At 44.7% G+C, this 16,426-nt stretch overlaps 1 protein-coding gene across 5 annotated transcripts in view; it reads left to right on the forward strand.

Annotated features, from left to right (window-relative positions):
• HIPK2 (homeodomain interacting protein kinase 2) overlaps positions 1 to 16,426 on the forward strand; it is a 120,722-nt gene that overhangs the window by 56,796 nt on the left and 47,500 nt on the right. The gene's annotated exons all lie outside the window — the stretch shown is intronic.

The raw sequence follows: 16,426 nt of genomic DNA on the forward strand, positions 1-16,426 counted from the left end.
GTTTCAGTGCTTCAAAACAGCAGGAGAAAAAATTACGCATTGTATATTTATAACACATGATTGTTGATCTCTGCTGACATTTATCTTTACTTCATAGAAGAGAACTGATAACTTGCTTGTGTCTGGAAGGTAAGTGTCATAGCCAGGATAGCCTGTCACAGATGTGTATTAACCCTTTCAATTTTCTTAACACTCTGATTGGCTTAACCAATGTTCCCATGATAAATGAGGCCTGTGCTTCCATTCTCCCTGTTTAAAGGAACACACAATGAGCCTTGCTCTGCTCCAAAAGTCAGCACAGAGATACAAACTGTAAAATTACTCTTCAAGGATGGCAGCAGAGGTCAAGCTGAAGGTGCAGGGGCACAGGCGATGATGGCTCTGCATGCATTAGCAATTAGCATGGCCCAGTGGGAAGGGATTTGTACAGCAGAATGGTTGGTGCCAGGGATTTTAAACCAATATTTTTGGCCTTTTTAGGGGAGGCTGTTTTGGACTAGATCTTGTTCAGTGGGTGAATATTTGTTAACACTCTGATGACTGCTCTGCAGTGTGAGCATGCAACAAGTGCAGCAAAAGAGCAATTTGTCTCAAATGGGCTCAAACTGAAGCACTGCTGTAGATGAACTCAATCTTGTTACTTCCTTACATTTTCAGTGAGCTCTTTATAATAAGAGCTCTTCAGAGCTCTTCCTTTAAGCGGTCCCTTGGTTATCCCCTGCCTAAAGAGTGATGCCCTGGGGAGCCAGGAGCTGCCCCCAAGGATATCTAGTCTTGGTGCACGATCACCCAGAGCATTTTGGTTCCTCCCACACTGTGCAGGAAGAAATCAGGAACATGATGGCTCCTATCTCAGGATGGGAGCCGGATACAGAGTTGAACTCTGGGGCAGGAAGGAAGCTCATGCCTGCTCTGATCTTTCCCTCAGAGCTCCTTGCTCTCAGGTGCAGAGTACCAAACCAGCCCTCCCTGCCAGCACATCCACACACTTTGTTGTGCTGCTGGAGGCTTGTCTGTAGTAAGAGGGTGTTGAGAAGATCAAAGCAAGAAAACACAGAACACGCCAGTACCAGGGAGACGCAGCAAGTGCAAAACTGCCCCTCTTTGCAAGCTGGATGGAGAGGAGGGATTTCAATAAATACGGTTTTATTTCATCTCTGGGTTGACCAGCACCAGGCAGTGCGTGGTTTAAAAAGAAAAAATAAAAGCAAAAGAGTATAGCTGCTTTGGGGGCTGTCTTTGCTGCGTAGAGAGCTGCAACCAGCCACTGGAAATGTTTGAGAAGGAAAAAGTGGATTATCGTCAGCTGAATGATTAAGGGGGTTACTTTTGAGTTAATAAAAACATAAAAAATCACTCTAGTCTCTGAAGTGTGACAGGTTACTAGAATTGTCAGTGCTCTACTGGAGATGAATTTACTCCAAATAAGATGAATTTGTAAGTAAAGGAAATGTTAAAGTTTGACACTTCAAAAAAAGATGTTCTCCAGTTGAATGTTTGTCATCTTTTCTCCTGCTACTTCAATACTGGGGGTTTCCTTGTCTGAGATTTGGATCTGATCGGTCCCTTCCTTAAAGAGTAAAATAGAAGTCTGAAAATCTTTTTATAAGAATAAAAGATCAATGGCAGCCAACTGAGATAATTTCTTGGAAAATGCACATCATGGTTAGGTTTTTAAAGTATCTCTCCATATATATTTTTTTTTCTAAAGGATGTTGGTAGTTCAGATTCAAAAGGCATCTTCCATTCTTACTGCCTAGCTAGCTCTCCCTTAATGTATATGAATAATATATAGCTTAAATATTTTATAAAAAGTGTGAATTACTTTAAATAGATTTTTTTTTCCACCTGAGGCTTCATTTGAGGACTACTATAGGAAAAAAAATCATATGCCATAGACCTGCATGTGTGTGAGGGCAATGAATTATAATTTGTGTTCTCAGAATGTTTTCTAGTATGTTGCAGTGACATCAACTACAAAGAAATCCAACTATTCACATCAAACCGTGGGAATAGCAGATAGAGAATGAGATAGAGAAGGCAAATTTTGAGAATTCCCAGAGCATGGCAGAGGTAATGCTGGAAAGTTAAACAACAGAAGAGAGATATTTGGAGAGATATTTGGAAGAAGTGTAGTTCTCTTTTGACATATCTCCATTATGCCTATTGAAGTCAGTGTGACTGTGCAAAGTACAAATCCACACCATTTGGACTAGGAGCCTTCTGGAATTGGGGCAAGTCTTTTCACATCTGCAGTCACTATTAGTTTATTCCATTAATGGTGGAGTAAGTTCTATGTTTGTGAAAAACAATAACGGTTTGAATGGCCCCCACTGTGTTTTTTGTTGTTTTCTCTTTTTTTTTTTTCCCCTCTTAATTCATATTTCTGATTCAGGAAGGGGAAAACTGAAAAGTGCAGTCCATTATGGTGTAACCAGCTGCCTGCACTGGACTGGCATGAAACCCTGCATGGTCCGTGAGGTTCATCTGTATTTCCAGGGGCCTCCAGGTCAGTGGGGCCTGGTGCTGGGAGCTGCCCCCAGCCTTCCTGATGCAGACGTGCCCTGCACGGGCCTGTTTGTGGCACCTCAGTGTGCTCTGGTCCTGGCTTTGTGTTCCTCTTAGTAAAGGCTGCATACAAAAGCTGTGCCTGATACGTACCTGGAGCACAAAGCTGATCAGCAGAAGCCATGGATGCATTTTGGCAGGATAGGGAATTGCACTCAAGGATGGGAGGCTCCCCCTTCCATGTGAAGGTAAAAGAGTTGGTATCCATACTTGTAAGAAACTCAGGAAGAAGGAGAGCATAGGACGTGAGATATATTAATCCTGCAGACTGTCTGCCCTCAACTTCAGAAAGTCAGGAAGAAAAGGGAAGTAATCTAGACACTGCAAGTTTATTCAGAAGTTGTCAGTCTGGACACAGCCCTGCCTAAATTGAAAATAGCCTCCCTTTACGGAAGAGGCTTCCTTGCTTGTTCTTTCTGTATTTATATCTGACCTGGGCTGGCTTGATGGACAAAATGTTCTGTACTTATTTCCTCTTCTTCTTTTGGAAGAATGCAGTCATTGAGTGCAAGAGAACTGAAGCTGCAAGAACTCATGGTGTGTACCATGCTGGGGTTAGCTGCTCTGTGCCATTGCGTGGACAAATACCGTGTTTCTGAGATGAGAGCTGGCACCTGACGGGCTCCTTTTGTCCCTGCCTTTGTACTCCTGCAACAGCGAGACTTTCCTGCTAGGCAAAGAGCTGTTCCTCTGCCTTGTTCTGGAGGCTTTTGTGCTTTCCTGATGCAAAGACATCATCCTCCTCTGTGGTGGAAGTGAGGGATGCTGAGAGCAGCAAGACCTGTGAGAAATAGCCCTACAGGATTACAGAAGAATGTATGGAAATCTCCCCCGACTTTTATCAATTAAAGGGAAAAGGGGAATAACATAGGCGTTGCAATTAAAAAAGGTAATGGAGTCTGATTTACATTTCAGAATGTATTAGCTTGGTTTTAATTGGAAAATAATTTGAATTGCAGGGGAAATAATTAGATTAGAAAGCCACTCAGCAATTTACTGCTCATATTCCCTAGAATCGGACTCCTGGTTCATAGAGTAATTTTGAACATTGTATGAGCTGTGTTTGATATCCCCCTCTTTGCCCTCCCCTTCACTCTGCTCCTAACGAATTGCGTGCTGGAAGTAGAGGCACATCTTCATTATCGACTGCATTTCATGTCTGAGCTTCCAGCCGGCCACAGGGGCTTTTTTGAGGTATGAAATTTGTGAGGAGCTGTGAGAAAAGGGCTAAGGGAGTTATTCTGGATTCCACCAAGCCATTTATTCCATAGCTTGGCTGTTAAAGAAAAATAATTTTCAGGTCAGCCTTGATATCCATTCTTGCAATGGGTAGGGGCATTCAGGGGTGGGAAAACTGGAGCTAGAGAAGGGCATTGCTTGCAGCGAGCCCACTATCTATCCCAGATCATGGATATACAGCTGGTACTTTGCTTACTGAAGGCCTAGCACAGCCCCAAGCACCTTGCAGCCAGGAGCCTTCATCCTGCAGGCTTCCATGTGCAGCTGAGTCAAGGCCTCATTCCCCTCTCCACATCTTGGGGTGAGCACCTGTGGGATGGAGGCAGCCTGCAACCACATCTCCCATTGCTGATGAGCACCTCACAGTCTTTTACAGTCTTTTGGATGTTGCTTGTGTTTTCCTGAGGTTCAACCCTCATGTTCTAAGGGAAAATCTTTTCCATCCCTGTCATGGAGAAGTACACAAGAGAATCCTATTTGGGGACTTTCCTCCCACTGCTTATTAACGTTATAAATCACTGTTTAGAGGTTTATAAAAACAATCTGTCATAAATTACAGATCTTGAGAAATCCTCACAGATCTCAGGCAGAAAGCTCCTTTCTCCTTTCTTCTCTACTAGGCCTTGCAGACTGCAGACATATCAGTCTATGGTTATTGAACATCCACAAGTTTATAGATCTCAGTAAGATGCACCCCAGAGTTCTGAGGGAATTTGACACGGTCCCCTATAACATCCTTCTCTCCAAATTGGAAAGATGTGGATTTGATGGGTGAACTGTACAGTGGATGAGGAACTAGTTTTAAGATCACACCCAGAGAGTGGTGGTCAGTGGCTCAACGTGTGGATGAAGATAGGTGACAAGTAGTGTCCCTCAGGGGTCAGTACTGGGATCAGTGCTCTTTAAAATCTTCATCAATTACATTGAAAGTGGGATTGAGTACATCCTCAGCAAGTTTGCAGATGACATCAAGTTGTGTGGTGCAGTCAACATGCCCAAGGGACAGAATGCTGGCCAGAGAGATCTAGACAGGCTTTAACAGTGAGACCAGCAAGACCTCATGAGTTTCAATAAATACTAGTGCAGGGTTTTGCAACTGGGTCATGGCAACACCCACTATCAGTACGAACTTGGGGATGTAAGGATAGAGGACAGCCCTGCTGAAAAGGACTTGGGGGTACCAGAGGATGGCAGGTTGGACATGAGGCAGCAATGTCCCTTCACAGCCCAGAAAACCAATTATATCCTGTGGTGCATCAAAAGAAGTGCTCATCAGCAGGGTGAGGGGGGCGATCCCGCCTTTCTGCACTGCACTATTGAGATCTCACCCAGAGTGTTGCGTCCAGATGAGGAGTCCTCAGTACAGAGGAGAGATGGACCTGTCAGAGCACATGCAGAGGAGGACCACAGAAATGATCCTGGGGATGGAACAACTTCCCTACGAGGACAGGCTGTGAGAGAGCTGGGGCTGTTCAGCCTGGAGAAGAGAAGGTTCTGGGGAGACCTGAGAGTGGCCCTTCAGTATCAAAAGGGGGGCTGTAAAAAAGGGGCAGACTTCAGGTTACAGGTTTATCAGGTTACAGGTTTATCAGGTTACAAACTAAAAGAGAGGGGATTTAGATTGGATATAAAGAAAAAGTTTTTTACAGTAAGGCTGGAGAAGCACTGGCACAGATTGCTCAGAGAGGCAGTGAATACCCCATCCCTGGAGACTCTCCAGGTCAGACTGGATGGGGTTCTGAGCACCTGATTGAGCTGTGGGTGTCCCTGTTCATTGCAGTGGAGTTGGACTGGATAAACTTCAAAGATTCCTTACAACTCAAAAGATTCTATGATTTCTAGTTAGTTATTTACATGCATAACCATTGTCTTCCCTTCCAGGGTGGAATTGCTTATTTCACGTGAGGAACAACTTAAAACTGATTTGCTTGGGTGTGAAGAGTAATTGGACATCATTATGAGAAACAATTGCTTTCTGTAATCCATCATTATTGTCATATTAGTGTGTTCCTGAGGCAGGGCAGCAGTTGCTGTTCTCCAATAGACCTAGTTTGTTGTTTCTCCAAAGGAGTGGCCCCTGTTTCGTACCAACTTTTTTCCATCCTCTGTTTATTTCCTTAATGATTGAAGTGAAAGCAGATATTGTTAGATAAGTAGCTATAAATGATTCTGGCAGCTTTGCATAAAGGCATGTGATAAATTTTCAGAAAAGAATTGGTTGCCAGGATAACTTCTGAAGCCAAACGGTTGGTGCCAAGCTAAACGGGAAGAGCGCTTTGGAGGGACCTACGAGGAGCTGCCCTTGGGGGCTGCAGTTGCAGTCTTCCTTGTGGCAGGTCTCCTCTCGTGGCAGCATGGTGACAGACAGTGCTGTGTTCAGGGACTGGCCTACTCAACCCGACCGTTATCTGGGCATCTTCCATCCTGCTGCTTCTGGCCCCACATACTGCATTCATTCCCATCTCATTCTATTATTATTTTTTTCTTTTGTTTTCTCTGAGAAGTCCTCTCTTAATCTGCTAGTTCAGTCTAAGAAACTGCATGAAGAACCCTAAAGGCCTGCTTGGTGGGACTTCATATACCCATATATATGTGATAGATAGCCTGTCCGCATGCGTGCACGGTGTGAGGACACCTCTTGGTGCTTCCCTTCACCTGGATGGGCATAAACAAGGTAGCAGCAAAGGTCAGAAACAGGGCTGTGACCAAAGAGCATGGCTCCTTCAGCAGGAACTGCTCCTCCTACCTTTCCTGGTGTCAACACCTCAACATGAGCCTGCGAATGTCCCATCCAGAGTGGTCATTTTAACTCCGAAGCTTACAATCTGTAGGCTCCTCCATTTTAAAGAGCTGTTCTTCCATCTGTAGGCTGGCTGTGTATATTTGATATTTATAAGTCATGTTTTCCTGCTGAAAGTACAAACCAAGGAGAAGTGCCCCAGTGGCAGGACCCCCACCTCTGGCAGAAATGTGCGTGCTTGGTAGTTCCCATTAGTTCCTGTTTGCTCCAAGTGGATTTAACTTTTATTTTCCAATGGCAGCATTTGAAAGGCATACAGGGCTGAGCTAACCATGTAAGTAATTAGGCTAGGAATGCAAGCAGAGGGGGCCATCAGCACTCATTATTTAAGAGCTGGCTTCATTATTTTTACTGCTTGGATGCTTATCTTAACATCAGCAGCCGTTTTTATTTAAAGGGACTTTGCCTTGCAGACTTTATATTCCTTGCTAGGCTCTCCTGGACAGGCACTCAGAGATCACACATTCTTCCTTGCAGAGATGAAAATCAAATGTAGCGCTTCGCAGTGCTGAGTCTCCCAACGAATTTACAACCTCTACGTGCTTCACAGCGGTTCATGAGTCCATTTCTGAAACAGTGCTGCCACCACAGCGAAAGTAGGATGCTCTTTGCTGGTGCCCTGTGTAGTTTAATAGGTCAGAGCACGAAGCTATCCTGGGCATCTAAAATTAGATGATGATGAGATATATTGGGAAAAGCAACATCAGGTCACATGGATGCAGTCCCTGCCCCTAAGTGTTTGCAGTTGAATATCTACCTTCGCTCTAAGCTTTTGTTGAATCCAACTTACTACATGGGAGCTGATGAAACTGTACAAGACAAGGTGAACCAATATGCAGTTGTGATGACTTTTTTTCTGACACCTTTTATTAAATATATATATGCCCAAGGCTGTATTTTGGCTCTGTATATGCAAAAAGGGCCAAATACTACAACGCTGTGTACTAGTTGATCATTCTGATGTGTCCCTTCCATGACCCTTTTGTTCTATTTGCTGCTTTTTATCACTCCTGTATACATGGTGGATACCTGGGCTCTGCTACTGCAAATGGCCCTCGCACAAGGTTGAACGCTGCCATGTCCATGCAGAAAGAGAGACAGGCCATAAGCCTTCAACAGGAAAGATTAATGTGAGATGCTGAGCTGCTTTGTAAGGATATATAAGCAGATGTGCTGCATTAGAGCTTTTCTCACGCTGCCCAAAACTGCCCAGTAATTTGAAGACATCTTTCTGGAGATGGTCCATTTTCTCAGCAAACCCCTGGGTGCTGTGCTGTGTGTCTGTTTCTTTGGGCATCTGGGGGAAGGAGAGGAGATACTTTCTTTTACCTTGCTGCTCTGGCCTTTCCTGCAAATTTGTGCCCAGCCCAGCAGAGTTAAATGCTGCTGCCGCTGTTGCGTGCAGGGCTGCTTTGTTGCCATGTCAACTGTGCATGTCATTTGTTTACATTTGATTTGGCAGAACATTTCATGATAAGAACCAAGGCCTCGAGCGACTTTGAACTGGGGGGTGGCTGGGCAGGGGTACATCGGGATGGGGAGTGAGGGAGAGGGTCCGCACCCACTTTCTGCAAGTGAGGCCACAGATAAGAGAATAAAGCCTTGTGCAGCCTCATCTCTGCAGGGAAGTAGGAAAGTGGGGAATAAATGTTAGAGTCTCATGTTATTATTGATAACAGCATACATTAATTCTCAGGTGGCTTCTCATAGCTCAACCCATCATGCATGAAGGTTATTTTCACAGCCTGTTGCAGCCAAGGTTCTTGCAGCTGGGAAATTCTGTAATTCTACAAAATTCATGACAACTGGATCTGGATTGTTTTCATGTGTTAGTCAGTGATGGGAAGAGATGAATCTTTACAGGCAAAGACCCGCAATTCTAGACAAAACTGTGACAGACTTCCCTGAGGATTTCCCCCAAGTAAAAGGAATACCAGGCCTTGGCCTGAAGCCAGAGAGAAAATATGTCTTAAGGAAAAATGAAAATCTATGAAGACTGAAGTGGTATGGTGGTCTCCTTAGCTGGCACAACAGCAGTACTGAAAGACTGCAAAACTATTTTTTTCAAAATTATTTGAAAGACAGTGTGCTTTTTTCCCCCTAAACAGAAGCAATCTAGGAAAATTTTCTCCCAAGTCCTGCTGGCAGTTTGCTAGGGCTGTTTTTCCCCTGTAATTGTTACCTGACCAGGAGTCAGAAATTCTCTGTTTTCCCATCTGTGCAGTTCTTTGCCATCTGGACATGAGATACTTTGCTTGTAGTGTTGGTGAGAGCAGAGTGCTGTGAAACTGGTGAGGTGATGCAATTTCTTCCTTCCCTCTTAAAAGAATGAACTGAATTTAATATGTGTTGATATGAAAAGCAAAACTCATCTCAGTACAGTGAGGACCTCAGACGGTGCCAAGTTCATAGTCCTTTACAAGGTGCCAGCCTTTTGCAAGCCCCTCATTGCTGTGTTGAGCTAGACACTGCGACCACACTGGCAGATTGGCTTTCTGGGGCTTCTGCTTTCATCTAGGCGAAAATACCCTTTGAGTGTGATTTATGTCCAAGCATACCTTGTGGGAACCGTAGGAGAAATGAGTTGTAGGCCAGTGGTTCCTTCCCTCACTTTGATCTCCTTTGCTCCACTCCTTCTTTTGGCTTGACTTTTGCGTACCTGTATGTGATAGCGTGGCTTTGTGCTCACCAAGGCAGCAGTTATCTTCTGGGGGCACTCTCATGTATGTGTGTGTCCTTTGGTGACAAAAGCTGCCCAAACAGCACCATCTCCCTATCTCCATGGCGCTTCTAATCCAGTATTCCCCCAAGTGAACATTTATGCCCATTTGTCTCAAGGGAAAGCACAGAGGTAGGAATAGGCTTTAGGGTTACACCAGCACATCAAATGGAGATGTACCTGGAGACCAAAGCCTCTAGATCAGCATGTGGGGTTTGGTCCTCCATTCTCTCATTGAGGTTGGACTCCAGGTCTGAAGATGATGCAAAGAACTGGTGTTGGCCTGCGACTGTGCTGAAGTTGCCTGTCCTTGTACCCAGCTAGTTACCCATCTCCATTAGTCTGGGACTCCCTCTGGTCAAGAATGGTACACGTATGGTGGGTAGCTAGGTGGAGAAGGTGGGCAGTGTGGTAGCATGACACATGTTGAAGCAGAGGCAAAACATGTGCTTCCCTTCTTGTTTTCCCTCTTATCAATCCAGAGAGATCGCATCTAGGTGAAGGGCTAAACCAACCTCATGACTCCTTCGGTCTTTGGCTTCTTCAGGGCTGCATAACCATGCTACCAAATGCAATTATTTTTGTAAGGTGGGTCCACCTCCTGGCTGCCAACCAAAACTTTTTGAACTTCATTCATGCAGCCCTTGAAAGAAACCAGTGAAATATAAAACCCATCAGATACTACCGACATGTGTAGGATGTAATCTGGCTCCCAACCTGTGTAAGGTTTTATAGGGCACTAGTAATCACATGGTGTGTTCCAGTTCTTGCTTTTTAATTTTCTACTTAAGGGCAAAACTAGGTGCTTTCCTCAGAACATAGGATTCTTTAATTTTAGACATGAGGTCTGGCACCCTTTGTGGAAGCCAGCTGTCTTCTTATTTTCCTAGCAGTGCTTTCATTCTTCTACACTGCAAGCCAGATCTTTTTCTGTGTGGGATCCTTCTCACCTCAGCCCTTTCTCAGTTACATAAAGAAGGAAGAGTGCTAAAAGAGGGGCCACACTTAAATTTAAAAAGAAAAAAAAAAGAGTTGAAGCCCTTTCTGATGTGTTGCTACATGCCAGATGTCTGCCTATGGTTATTTCCAAATAAAAGCACTGCCAGGCAGCAGGAGTGGATCTATAATGTTACCTGTAATAATGAGCAGTATATGGGGTAATAGTACAGGGTGCAGTTAAAAGTAATGCATCTTGGGCTTGAATCAAAAATCACTGAAGTTGGGACAGTGCTTTGTAAAGATTTCAGTTGTTGCATTGTTTTCTAGCCTTCTCCTGTCCCACATTTTATTGTTAGTATAAAATCTAACACCCAACATGTGGAGGAGATGTGCAGAGATAACTTGTAGTTTGGACCACCCTTTGAGGACAAGGCTGTTGTCCGTATTCCTTCTGGATTGTCCCCTTTTTCCTAGCTAAATCCTACCCCTGACTCATTGCTGAAGCAGCGCTGGCTTGAAGAGGTGCCGAGGAGCGGTGCAAAGTGCTTCTGCTCTGCCTTGGGCTTTCATTTTCCTGAACTCTGGCTCCTCAGAGATTCATGATTCCTATGCCAAGAGCAGGGACATCTTGTTTCTGTATTTACTGGGCAAGGCAGATGCCCTGGTTCCTTTGTCAATTCCAGCAGATGAGCTTTCCAGATGGGAACCTCACTCTAAATAGTTCTTCAACAAAAATGACATTCCTTGGACTGCTTGTTCTCAAGAAGTGCTCCAAGTGAACTTAACGCGTTCTCAGCTGTCTTTTACAGCTAAATATTTCTTAATGCAAGGTCACCAATTGCAGTGAATTACTAATAAACCTGATGCTTTTATCTGAAGATGGTCTTGTGGCTAACATACAAAGTTGGGATAAAGGAAATTTTTTTGTTTGCTTGTGTGATCTTGCCTAAATTATTCATCTCCTACATCTCTTGGTCCTCCCAGCTAAAAAAAAATGGCAGTAATAAGTAAGTGTACTTGCCTTACTCAGGAGTATTAAAGTTTCTGAAAGACCAACAGCTTCATCTATGGAAACTCTTCTATAGAAATTATAGAACAGCAGAGTGCTTGGGTCTGACTCAAATAGCAGACCTGCTGTCTGGCTTCCTGCAGCAAGAGCCAAGTGAAAGTTCATTCTCATTGCAGCCAAGTATGGTAGTTAGCAGCTCTTGTGGACGTCCTCTACCAACCTCTGCTCAAAGGCCTGTATAGCATATGAATTAAGGTAAAGTTTTCATTCTGTTAGGTCTCTCTTCAAAACTCTCAGCAGAAATGCTTATGCCCCTCACTGGTGCTATACCTGGGGACCTCTTGGTCGCCAGCAGCAATTAATGCAGTGCATGTAGCCACGACTGGGAAGAAGAGAAAGTGATTGACTTTTAGATTCAGGGCTGTTGTTTGCAGGACTGTGCTTGGGGGAAAACCTGTATAAAGGTTCCTGTCTAGAAACTAAGCATACCTGATGTGGAATTATGGAGAAACAATAAACAGGAAAGTAGACAGTATGGCTTTTACAGAGTGGAGCTACACTTCACGTCCACCTGAGAAGTAGGTGTTGCATGACAGAGCCCTAGATGCTTAGGAGGGCAGTCCTTTTGGCTTGCTGGCAGCCTGTACTTTAGCAGAGTGTTAACGACCTTATCTCCTCTACAAAACTTGGTGAACTCTGCTGTGACAGACACACGCACGGAGCTTTCTCCCTGAAAGTCTGGCAGTTAAGACATTCATTCTCCATCTTCTACATGATTTAGCTTTCCCCTGGCTATTCCTCTGGAGTCGCGTTAGGACGCACTGAGCTAAGTGCAGCTGTCTTTACGTGGAGCCGTATTTGCATAGAGCTCCATTTGCATATTGGCTGGTGCTGGCGTACAATATTAATAAGGTATTAAAGAAGAGCAGAGGAAGGGGGAGGGAAGCATGATGACTTCAGTCTTGTCTAAGCAAGGCCGTGCAAATAACTTTCCTTTTATCCAGAATTAATGACTAATACGTTAACTGGCCTCGGAGCAGGATTGTGCCTTCCTGGGAATCGTGTCTGCAGCATCCCACTCCGCCTTCCATGCCACCAGAGGTGGTAGAGAGCTTGTCCACCTTCAGCTGCAAGGCTGGCGTGCAACCATGCATGTCTGGAAATAAACGCAGCTTTGTGTAGATCCACAGCATGGGAACGGATGGGAGGGAGAGTGGGTGAGCGAACAAAGGAAAAAGGGAGAGATGATCTCTTTCCAAAGTCTTGGTGCTTCCACTCAGAATGGAAGCAGCAGAAAGGGCTAGCGTGTGAGGTGCTCCTATCCCCACGCTCAGCTACTGCTGTGGGAGGTTGGTGGTGACCTGGTAATTTCACAGCACTCCTGGGGAACAGCTCGGTCTTGCTTTGGGGATGGTGCCACGGTATGGGGGAAGCTCTGTTCTTCATCAGTGCAGAAGCTGTGAGGGGAAAAACAAGCTTGCAACATCGCTTGGCAACACAATTATTATAATAGGGTTTGCTTCTTCCTACACTGCCCAACTGAATTATTTTCTCCATATGGTGGAGCCAGTCTGTTTTTAACTGGTTCTTCCTGCCCCTTCACCAGATGGCTGTTTTTAAGCAGGACCTTTCAGCTCTTGTGCACTGCTGAGCTTAGAGCAGGAAGAGGAATTACAGGTGAGAGCAGACTTGGGACAGGTACTGCTGGTCCCAGTCGTGGGGGAACAAACCTATCCGGAGCGAGATGTGAGGTATCATCATCAAGATGAATATTCAGATGTTATCTAACAGGAAAAACTCAAAGCTAGCATCCTGTTTATTTTTGGTGGCTGTGAGGTTTTGATGAGAGCATGGAGCTGAAGGAGCCCTAATGGTCTGCACAACACTAAGCCTTCCTCATCTGTGCTGCCAGGTCACTTCAGGCCTGACCTGTCACAGCTCATTGTCCTCCTCTGAGGTGTTAAGCACAGCTTTGCTAATGCACTGGAATCCTCATCCATCTTCTTGCTATTCTCAACTCCGCAAGGCATGGCACCCACTTGTAAGCTCCTTGCTGCTCCCCAGATCCAGAGGATCCTTGTCCTACACCTCAACGTGCCTGTGCCACGAGCACATCCTCGGAATACCATGAACACAGGAAGTAAGCAAACGACAAAATCTGCAAGAAAGAAAGAAAGAAAGGAATTCCAACCGTAGGTGCAAAGTGTTTAAAACAGATAAACCACTTCTGCAGTTTGTACCTCAGGAAAAGATAGCACACCTGGCGTCTGGTTTGTCTAGCCAGGCACAGTGCATTTTTGTGTCCAAGGGTCTTCCTCATTTGCTTTCAGTCTGCTTTTCTAACAAATAGAGATGTACATGATCACGTTGCCACTATGTTCCCCTTAACTTTCAAATCTAGTTCAAGCAAATTTAATGCAGGGGGAGGGGTCTTAATGGCATTAAGTCCTACATGTTTCATGAAAATCGGCAGCTGGGCAGAGATCCTGTTAATGCATGCCCCGGGGGAAAGGCTGCCGTGTCAGCTTGCCGCTTAATGTGCTGCTGCAAGAGCAGCTCCGTACGGGGAGCTCCAGTCTGAGGCCCTGGTCCATAGGGAGCCAGGCTCTTTTCATTCTGCTGCTCGCAGAACCACTCGGTTAAAGCACAAGTCTTCCCGTGGCCTTTTTTTTTTCTTTTTTTTTTTTTTCTTCTTTTAATTTTCTATGTATTTATTTTTTCTTTGGTGAGACTTGAAAATAAAAATAACACTTTTCATCTTCAAAGGGCTTTACAAACATCAGCTAATTAATCATTCCCTCATCTCGTTCACTGCTTCAAGGAAGTGTGGGAAAGGAGAGTTTTTTCTGCAAGCGAGTGAGCTGGATTCTCAGAGGGCCTATTGGAGTCCTGGCGGGTCTGCTGTTGCTGCTGCTGCTCCACACCAGATCGCATGGCTTTGGTTCTCCCCGCTGTTCTTTGTTTCTCTAGCAAGTAAATAAATAATGGAATTAAGAAACAACCAAGAGATGTCCCCCAGTGCATATTCCACAGCTGATGGGTAACTCGTCGACCTGAAAACACTGTAAATTGACTTAATTGGAAGGGGAAGAAAATTCTCGTTGTTCAACCTGTGCATAGTAGCTCTCCAAATTTTCCTAGAAATTGTCTTAAAAACAATTAGGGCTCTTCTTTTCCCGGTGCCCTTTAGGATCTTGCAGGCATTTTCAAAACCAGAAGCTTCAGTTGCCTCCTGGTCCAGTTCCCCTGCTTGGCTGGCAAGCTGTGCTCAGGTAAAATGTTGGTCTTACTGCTGACACAGAGAGCTGAACTGGAGGTGCCCCACAGCTGGGATACCTGTCAAAAGTCATCTTGTGTTGCTTTCCTCAGGGCTTTGCTAAGGTAAGCCTCCTCTGAGTACAGCAGGGGCTACTAGCCACTGGGAGTTGGGTAGAGAAAGGACTTGGAACTCGGCGAGTGGAGGAGAGGTTTTGTATGGCATCTCTGGAATGTGCGAGCCAAGGTGTGCTGTGATCCACTATGCTTTTTTCCACCATCCTCCTCATTGTCCATTGCGGATGCAACTCAGAGCTGGAACTCTGGGGATGGCTGATACTCTGGTTTTGGTCCCATGGCAAACATTTGGAAATGCATTAAGAGTACTTTGAACGTGGTTACAGTCGATAAGGTGAGTTAGCCTCAGTGCTGTGCTTTTGGTTCTCCTGATCTGTGTGAAGGATGCCGAGAGCTCCTTGGTTTTTCTGGGTCCTCCTGGTACTTCGCTCTCCATAAGGATGAGCCTCGAAGGAACTGCATAGGCTCTCACCTTTCTAGGATTCTTTTTCAAAAGAAATTCTGTATTTCCTTTCCTTTTGAAACTATCAGTACTGGCTTTTGCAGTGTAGTTCTTTCTTCTTCTCTTCTGTTCTTCTTTCTGGGGCCCAAACAAGAGAGCACACACACCTCAGTATCAGCATTTGTTGTGTGGGTTTTTCACTTGTCAGCAATATTTTTTTTTTTCCATTTTGAGTCAGCATAGAGTTTTTTTCCAGATTTGGTTACAGCTAGGAAATAAGGATTTTAGTATTGTTAGGGCATGAATTAAGTATAATTTCTGGTGTGACAGAAAAAGAACAGAAAATATCTCTCAGATCTATGGCTTAAAGTATTTTTTTACTATTGTTGCTGCAGCAAAAGTTTTCCTTAGTTTAGACACATTTACTACTATTCTACAACTGAAATTCATGGGTCCAAAAATACTGCAGAAGGAAGAAATGGAGATTACAGAGTGCAAGCTCTCAAAGGAAACTATGTTAGGTTTCCCTAAAGTAAAAAATACAAAATAATAAAGAGTATAAAAAAGACCCCAAGGCTTCCCTGCATCATGAACATGATGCTGCACTTGGAGCAGAAACAGAGCAAGTTTCTTGCAAATTCATTGTCTTCAAATCATTGCCTTGCGCTTCCCCTGCCCATCTCTGCATAACTCTAATTTGCCTGCCTGAATCTGCAGGTATAAATGTGCAAGAAATGGGTCCAGAGTGACTCTCAAAGCCTTGGTTGAGTCTGCAGGTCTGGTAGATAGAGAAAAAAAGTGTGATTTTTCTTTTAGACTGAGAAATCCAGATCAGGCATCAGGGAGAACGCAGTAAACAAGGAGCCTGGTGATGCTGTTTTTAGACAGGCACCGTTCAGAGTAGGATTGCACTTCAGGAGGTGCTAAGTATGTTCAGCAATATTGGCATTTTGTTTCGGTTGGATGAAGATCCGAGAGCAAAATCTGAGCCTTTCATGAATGGAAACAGTCTTCCCTCACACACCCCTACTTCGCTGCCCTGCAGCGCGTTGTGCACCCGCAGCCCTCCCACCTCCATCTTGCCTCGGTCCCTGCGGGACATCCTTTTTCCATGGAGATGGCTGAAGTTAAGCTGCTGAATCCTTCAGCAGGGCAGCAATGCCACGAGGAAACAAAACCTATAATTCATAAAGCAGTCGTGGCTGTTTCTGGTGCTGGGCAGTGGATGGACGCGGGATGATAATGAATGTGAAAAATGAGGCAGGAACGTGCAGTAACCTTTCGTGGTTAGCCGTCTGCCTGATCGATGGCCCGCATTGTTTTCTCCCTAACCTTTCTATGAACCTCTCCTTAGAATAACAGGGGAAATACAGTTAT

This window comes from Centrocercus urophasianus, unplaced genomic scaffold (genome assembly GCF_019232065.1).
Source record: "Centrocercus urophasianus isolate 14NV4802_14NV808 unplaced genomic scaffold, USGS_Curo_1.0 seq_73, whole genome shotgun sequence".
In the NCBI taxonomy this organism is placed as follows: Eukaryota; Metazoa; Chordata; class Aves; order Galliformes; family Phasianidae; genus Centrocercus; species Centrocercus urophasianus.